At 47.2% G+C, this 7,360-nt stretch overlaps 1 protein-coding gene across 3 annotated transcripts in view; it reads right to left on the reverse strand.

The window, feature by feature from the left end:
• Atp8b4 (ATPase phospholipid transporting 8B4 (putative)) overlaps positions 1–2,215 on the reverse strand; it is a 204,028-nt gene extending 201,813 nt beyond the window's left edge. Inside the window, exon 1 of one of the 3 annotated variants that reach the window (XM_039106842.2) lies at positions 2–2,215. The gene's annotated coding sequence lies outside the window, so the exon portion shown is untranslated. The remainder of the gene's footprint in view (position 1) is intronic. The other 2 variants (XM_063285310.1, XM_039106844.2) reach the window with 2 other exon arrangements.
• Between the last annotated feature and the right edge of the window lie 5,145 nt (positions 2,216–7,360).

The following is a 7,360-nucleotide window of genomic DNA, read 5'->3' on the forward strand; positions in this document are numbered from 1 at the left end:
CCACAACCGGAAGCTGCTGGGTGGCAACCAGAATCAACAGTCTTCAGAAAAGGATGCTGTCACGTCAAGAAAGCCGCTACCCCTGCAGCGGGGGCGGGGCGGGAACGGGGGGGGGGGGGCACTCCTTGAGCTGAGCCCGAGGAGCATCTCCTCCTCCAGTTACCTGCTACCACAGGCAGGCTGAACAAAAGGGGACTCCCACGAGACTGCTACTGAAGAATGGCTTCTTCTGTGGAAATCAAGGTAGAGGTGATCAACACAGGAAAAGCCAGCTAGCGTCTACTGGCCAACCTTCTAGCTGCCCTGGACTGAGGAGGATAAGCAAGCGCCTTTGGAGTTGCCAGCTGTTTTTCCCAGAGATTAAACAATCAGCAATGGGAGACATCACAGAGGGAGTTGGGCTCTCTCAGGAATGAGAGCTAAGCATGCACAAGCAACATTGAAGGCTCAGTGCAGCAACACTTCTTTCTCAACATCCTTCATTTTAAAGCAGAGGACGCCGGGGTTAACCCTTTGGTTGACTTCATGGGAAGTGAATTTTTTTTAATTTTTCAATTTGGGATCACTTTTGAGGGGTTCTGGTTCACTGAGTGGAATTAAATGAAAACAAAATATTTCAGTTTGCCATGCTTCCCCCATCACCACCACCACTATACAGCCCTAGTTTGCCTGAAACTTGCTGTATAAACCAGGCTGACCTCCAGCTCCCGGAGATCCACCTGCTTCTGCTTCCTAGGTGCAGGGATTGAAAGTGTGTGCCACCGAACCTGGTAGTTTGCGGCTATCTTTTTTTTGCACATATTTCTGAATTGCATCCATAAGTACCGTATTACATCATTTCACCCGGCCCTCCCCCCCTCTTCAGCTCCTCTATGCCCCCTACTCCTTCTCAAGTTCACAATCTCTTCTTCCTTAATTATTATTAATCATTAGTGTGTGAGTGTGTGTGAGTGAGTGTGTGAGTGTGGTGTGTGTGTATGAGAGAGAGAGTGTTTATGTGTGAGTGTGTGGTGTGTGTGCACATGTGTGTGTGAGTGTGTGTGGTGTGTGTGCACGTGTGTGTGCACATGTGTGTGTGAGTGTGTGTGAGTGTGTGTGAGTGTGTGAGTGTGTGTGAGTGTGTGTGTGAGAGAGAGAGAAAAAGAGGGAGTGTGTGTGTGGTGTGTGCACATGTGTGTGTGAGTGTGTGTGTGAGTGTGTGTGTGTGAGAGAGAGAGAGAGAGAGAGAGAGAGAGAGAGAGAGAGAGTGTTTGTGTGTGTAAATACAGCCTGCTGAGTCTACTTCGTGTTGCTCATGTGTTTGTGGTTAGTTAGGAGTGACCACTTGGGACTAGATAAGCTATCAGGGAGCATGTCCCTGGAGCAAGTAGTCTTCATCTCTCATCAGCCATTAATTGTCTGAAGTTCTTTATCCAGGGGAGGAGTACGGTGAGATCTGCCCCCTCCACACTGCCATGTCAGCTGCCGTTGCCGTTGTGTGGGTCTTGTTTAGGCAGCCATACTGTCGAGGTTTCGTGGGTGCAGCTTCCCAGTCGTGTATAAAAGACGCAGTCCCGCAGCGTATGACCTGGTCCTCTGACTCTTCCGGTTTTTCCATCCCCTCTTCTGTGATGGCCCCTGAGTCTCAGGTGTGATGGTTGTCTCTAGAGGTCTCAAGTGAGGTTGGGCACCCCACATTCGGTTCTCTGCGTTTTGACCAGCTGTGGACTTCTGTGATGGTGTCCATCTACTGCTTTTCTCCCTTGGCTGCTTGTGCAGCATCTTTAGATACCGTGAGAGCTGATCCTCAGGGAGTTGGCTTCCCAGTCAGCTCCAGGTTGACTCCTCCAAGTTCTGCGTGTGAAATGTGTGGTGCCTTCAAACCTATCGCTCTGGTTATTTTTAAAGAAGGATGTGGTTGGCTCCTTTCTAACATGCTTTAGGTCATTCGAGAATTTTCCCAGAAGTTGCATCAGAGTTGACGTTAAGCACTGGGACCAAGCATGCTGAATCATGTCTCTACAGCCAGAGCAAGTTAGTCCCTTGTGAGAGCTCACGCTTCAACTCCACCGTCCTGTAATAGCACCATCCTGGACTCCCTGGCTTTTACAGGAAGCCAGGTAGACACAAATCATGATCCCTCCCTCTTACACATTCCATGACTCAGACTCCGAGAAAAAAAGACCCATGGTTGTCCTTTATATGCCACAGAAGACCAGAAGCAACTTAGGGAAAGAAGTAATCTCTTTAAAGGAATTGAAATGAGGAATGCTTTACCATGAAAAGTAGGTGAAGCACTGTCCCTGTACCATATTTAAACCCAATACTGGCCAATACAGTAAGTCCAGTAACTACAGTCACCAGCAGAGACAAGGAAGGCAGCACCAGGCCTTAGCACAACAGGAAGAGAAGAGGCGAGGTGTAAACTATGTGGAATAACTGAGGTGTAAGCTGTGTGGAATAACTGAGGTGGAAGCTGTGTGGAATAACTGAGGTGGAAGCTGTGTGGCCGGCCACACAACTTGACAGTCTTAAGTGTCAGCATCAGTGGTAAAAGCGAGAACCATATAACCTTTTTTTTCTTCCAACTTTGTGTCAACATTAAATTGATGTTAAGTGCACCAAAGAGACCGAAATAAAAGTACTGTGAATTTGAGGCCAGCATGGGTTTCATAGCAAGACCTTAGTGAGAAATCAAAATGAAAGAAATCGAGAACAAGAGGGGAGAAAACTCAAGAGAGAAAAGGGAAGAGGAAAAGGAGAAAGGGAAGAAAGGAATAGAGGGATGGAGGAGGAAAGGTGGACTTAACAAGAAAAAACAGAAGTATTGTTTTCTTCCTGCACTCCAGAAAACTGCTATTCACAGACCCCCATTACCTCCTCTCTACCCACCGACCCCATCCCATCTCCTCTCCTACACAACTCATTTTCCTATCCTACCCTAGCAGTTTCTCTTGAACTGAAACCCACTCACCATCCCATTCAGAAACAAAGACATCAGATCTTTGAAGTCACACATAACCACAGCTATTTTAATATCAAAAAAATCTAAAATTTTTAAGCTCTAAAATCTAACCTTTTTTCAGTTTTGTGTGTGATCTGGTATGATGGCCTGGACTAGAATTTAGTGTCTTAGTTTTTTATTGCTGTGAAGAGACACCATGACGAAAGCAACTTATAGGAAAGAAAGTTTATTGGGGTACAGTTTCAGAGGGTGAGTCCATGGCCATCATGGTGGGGAGCATGAAAGTGGGTGGGCAAGCATGATGCTAGAGCTCACATCTGATCCACAGTCATAAAGCAGAGAGAGCACACTGGGAATGGCATGGCTTTTTACAGCCTCAAAGCCTGCTCCCAGCGACTACCTCCTCCAACAAGGCCATGCCTCCTAATCTTTCCCAAACACTTCCAGCAACTGGCAACCTTATCCAAACACATCAGCCTACGGGGTCCATTCTCATTCAAACCACCACACCGGGCAGGGGAAAAGGTAACACTTAACACCCAGTTCCCTTAACAATCAGTTCCTACTGGTGGGCTAATCTTTTGTGAAAGGCAATAAATCTCCTTAAATTGGCCAATATAAACTGACCAATTACAGCAGCATGATTTCTTGCGTGGGATTTTCTGCCCTCTGTGAAAGGATGCACAGCTGAACTTTATTACTCAATTCAGAAAAAAAGAATGAGAGAACGTAAGGATGGGGCATCTCTCACACAGCTAAGTCTCCGGTAAGGATCTAGACTTAGGAACATAAAAGTGTTTCCTATTCTATTAAAATTGCAGAAATTGGTTGGGGATTTAGCTCAGTGGTAGAGCACTTGCCTAGCAAGCGCAAGGCCCTGGGTTCGGTCCCCAGCTCCGAAAAAAAAAAATTGCAGAAATTAAGGTGAAACCAAGAATAATATCAATCTGTCATTACACGCAGATTGATATGGTATGAATATATATATATATATATTCGACATTTCTGCATCCCTAAAATCAAAAATCACTCACTGGGGAACACAAAACAATCGGTCCTTTTTTTTTTTTTCCAGAGCTGGGGACCGAACCCAGGGCCTTGCACTTGCTAGGCAAGCGCTCTACCACTGAGCTAAATCCCCAACCCCTAATATGGTCCTTTCTCTGGGGCTTTGATCTCTTCATCATATGAGCAGCAAAGAGATGGTGAAGCTAAGGCTTCCTGCTACAGAACCCACTCACTAGAGCTAGGAGACTTGCATTTAAGTTGCCCCTTTATGTGCATTCCGTGTTCCAGAACCAGAGGCCATAGCTTTAAATGAGACAGCCTAACCCCAAGCCAGACAACTGGTAACGTCATCCACTCTAGCCAAAACTGGATCCTGAAATAAGACCGTTGGCACCAGAAAGAGAGGCACTTCCCAGGGTAGTGTATCTGCCTGCCAGGGTAAACAGTGTCTTCTTTGAATATATGTGTACATGAGAGGATCTGAGCCTACGTTTTTATGAATTGACATTATATAAATTCCTTCCAGAGGGAGATCATAAGGAACACACCCAAGCACCCATCCTGACCACAGGGTGGGGCGGCCCAAAGAAGAAGACCCCCAAACACCTGACCTAGCCACACAGACCCACTGTGGCCAGAAGAGAGATACCCAAGCACCTGCCACTGTCACAATGGCAGATATGAGGAAGCCATGCCAAGAGCTATGTCTGGGTCCACGGCCCTAAGGCAGCTGTGTTGATGTCACAGTCCCTGCAGATGTCTCTGGTCTAGACTGTCTCCTGAGGCACTATGCTGAGCCTGGGTAGCACTATTGAGCTGACCCGATGGCTGAAGAAAGGGTGAGCTGGCCCCTCTCCTAGTCTGTCATGGGAAGTCTTGGGAGAGGGAGATATGCCCTCTCTCTCCATTCCTGGCCACCTGCAGCAGGCAGGAGAGCTGGCCTGAGGTCATGAGAATGGGAGAATGGGCCCTGCACCTTACCTGGGCAGTAGTAGACCTGGTCCTGGTGGGGAAGTCGAGGCTGAGCTGGCCCCAAGGACATGAGAGCAGGAGAGACTCTGCCCCTTGCTGTGACATTGGGTGAGCTAGCTGGGCCAGTGTGGGAGAGCTCATCCTGATGATGGAAGCTCAGGATTGCCGGCAGGCTGACCAATTCAGCTACCTCCCAGGCCAGAAGCAGGGATTTGAGTTGGGCCACCTTAACATCTACGTCATCTATAAACTGTCAGAGCTCATGAAAGGGTTGGTCTTCCTGCAGATCCAAAGCTGCAGGATCTCCATGACACAGGGCAACAACAGGATATCTGAGAGGAGTCCCAGTGAGGATCCAGTATTGATAGAGTAGCAGAAGCCAGAGGCCTTAAAACAGACCAATGACTCAGTGCAGTGAACATTTGCAAGTAAAGAAGTGTGGACAGAAGGGAGTACCATGGGACACACTGTTGCACACTGCAACTTCCACAACAAGATTTTTTTTTATTCTTATATTTTGCAGGGGAGGTTACAAAGGCAGAGGGTAGATACAAAGGGTCAAAAGGACAGGGAGATGAGTGGGGTTGAGATGCATGATGTGAAATTCACAAAGAATCAATAAAAGGTTTACTAAAATAAAATAAAATAAAGAATTCCTTCCAGTCCTGCAGCATTTTTCAGAAAATAAGATGGACAAAATGAAGCCGAGAAGGATCAGTTTGTGGATCAGAGTCCTTGCCATCTCAGACAGGGGGAGTCAGACACCCTATTAACACACACGCACACACGCACACACGCACACACACACACACACAAGCACACACAGGCACACACACACAGGCGCACACACAGGCACACACACAAGCACACACAGGCACACACACAGGCACACACAAGCACACACAGGCACACACACACACAGGCACACACACAAGCACACACAGGCACACATAGGCTCACATAGGCATACACATGCACTAATGCACACACAGAGACAGAGAGAAGGACAGGGAGAGGGAGAGAGAAAGACACACACACACGCACACACACACAGCCACAGGCACACACACACAGAGGCACACAGAAAGAGAGGCACACACACACACACAAACACACACAGGCACACACACAGAGGCACACAGAAAGAGAGGCACACACACACACACACATACACACACACACTAGTTTCTCTTTAGCAGGCTATGATCCCAGAAAGGGGACCAGAGTCAAACAGTTTTGACAAAGTTCCTCTCCCTCATGGGCCCTTTTGGCCTGCCATGCAGGACAATTATGTGTGAAGAATCCCTACGCTCTCACATGTCACTGGGAAAGAACGAGGTTAATTTCAGGTTCAAAACAGCTGCTAACCAGAGCATAAGTCCCAGACTCTATACACTCTCCACCATTTCCCAAGCCAAGTTCTACATATGGTGTAGAAGAATTCAAAGCAATAGAATGGAGGCTATGAAGGATTTATTAATCAATTCTTAGGACTCGGTAAGCCACACAAAGTAAACTTTAGCTAAGGGTGCTGCCTTCAAAGTACGTGAAAGATAAGTACTGTGATGACCGTGCCTGCTAGAGCATGCCAGGATGCTAAACAGAATGGTAAGTCCTCAGTTACCAGGATTCACTGACCATTAGGCTTCATTCCCACAACAAAGGAGACAAAACAGCAGGGGTGAGCTGTGATGTAAAGTGAATAAATTAATTAATTAATGAAGAAGACAAAAACAAGAAAAGACCACCGGATTAACAGGTAGCTCCAGGGGGCAGTCGAAAGGCTACAGCAATGTCAAGTCGGGACTTGCATAGAGCGCGTGGCTCTTCTTGAGAACAGCATAATTCTGCCAGGTGCACAAGAAAACTCCAGGTCATAACTACTTGAAAAAGAACAACTGGTGCAGTAAAAATAATTCTGGGGGTTGGGGATTTAGCTCAGTGGTAGAGCGCTTGCCTAGGAAGCGCAAGGCCCTGGGTTCAGTCCCCAGCTCCGAAAAAAAAGAACAAAAAAAAAAAAAAAAAAATTCTGACAACACAATATATCTTTGCTGTGTAAATCTCCCATCCACCTAAGTGGCCAGATTTGCAGTGTCACCTCCCTCTGCTTACATTGTTCAAAGTGTAACCTGGGGCCGGGACCTGAAGGAGATCTGAGGATGGCAGTGTTCATGAAATGCGTGAGCTGAAGGTGTACATGAGTTAGCACTGTGTCTGGGCCTATGGGAAAGCAGATATCCTGTTAGTTGGACCACAGGCTAGAATAGGCTGTTTACCTCACAGTGTCCAGGAAGCAGAGAGGCAGAGGAAAGGGTCTAAAATGTGAGCACCCAGTGGTGTGCTCGGCCAGCTGCTTTCTCCAACTTACCCCTGCCTCTGGACGCTTCTATCACGCTCCACAATGTCATCATGGCATAATGTCATGACTCTCTCTGT

The sequence above is a fragment of the Rattus norvegicus genome, chromosome 3, assembly GCF_036323735.1.
Source record: "Rattus norvegicus strain BN/NHsdMcwi chromosome 3, GRCr8, whole genome shotgun sequence".
Lineage (NCBI taxonomy): Eukaryota > Metazoa > Chordata > Mammalia > Rodentia > Muridae > Rattus > Rattus norvegicus.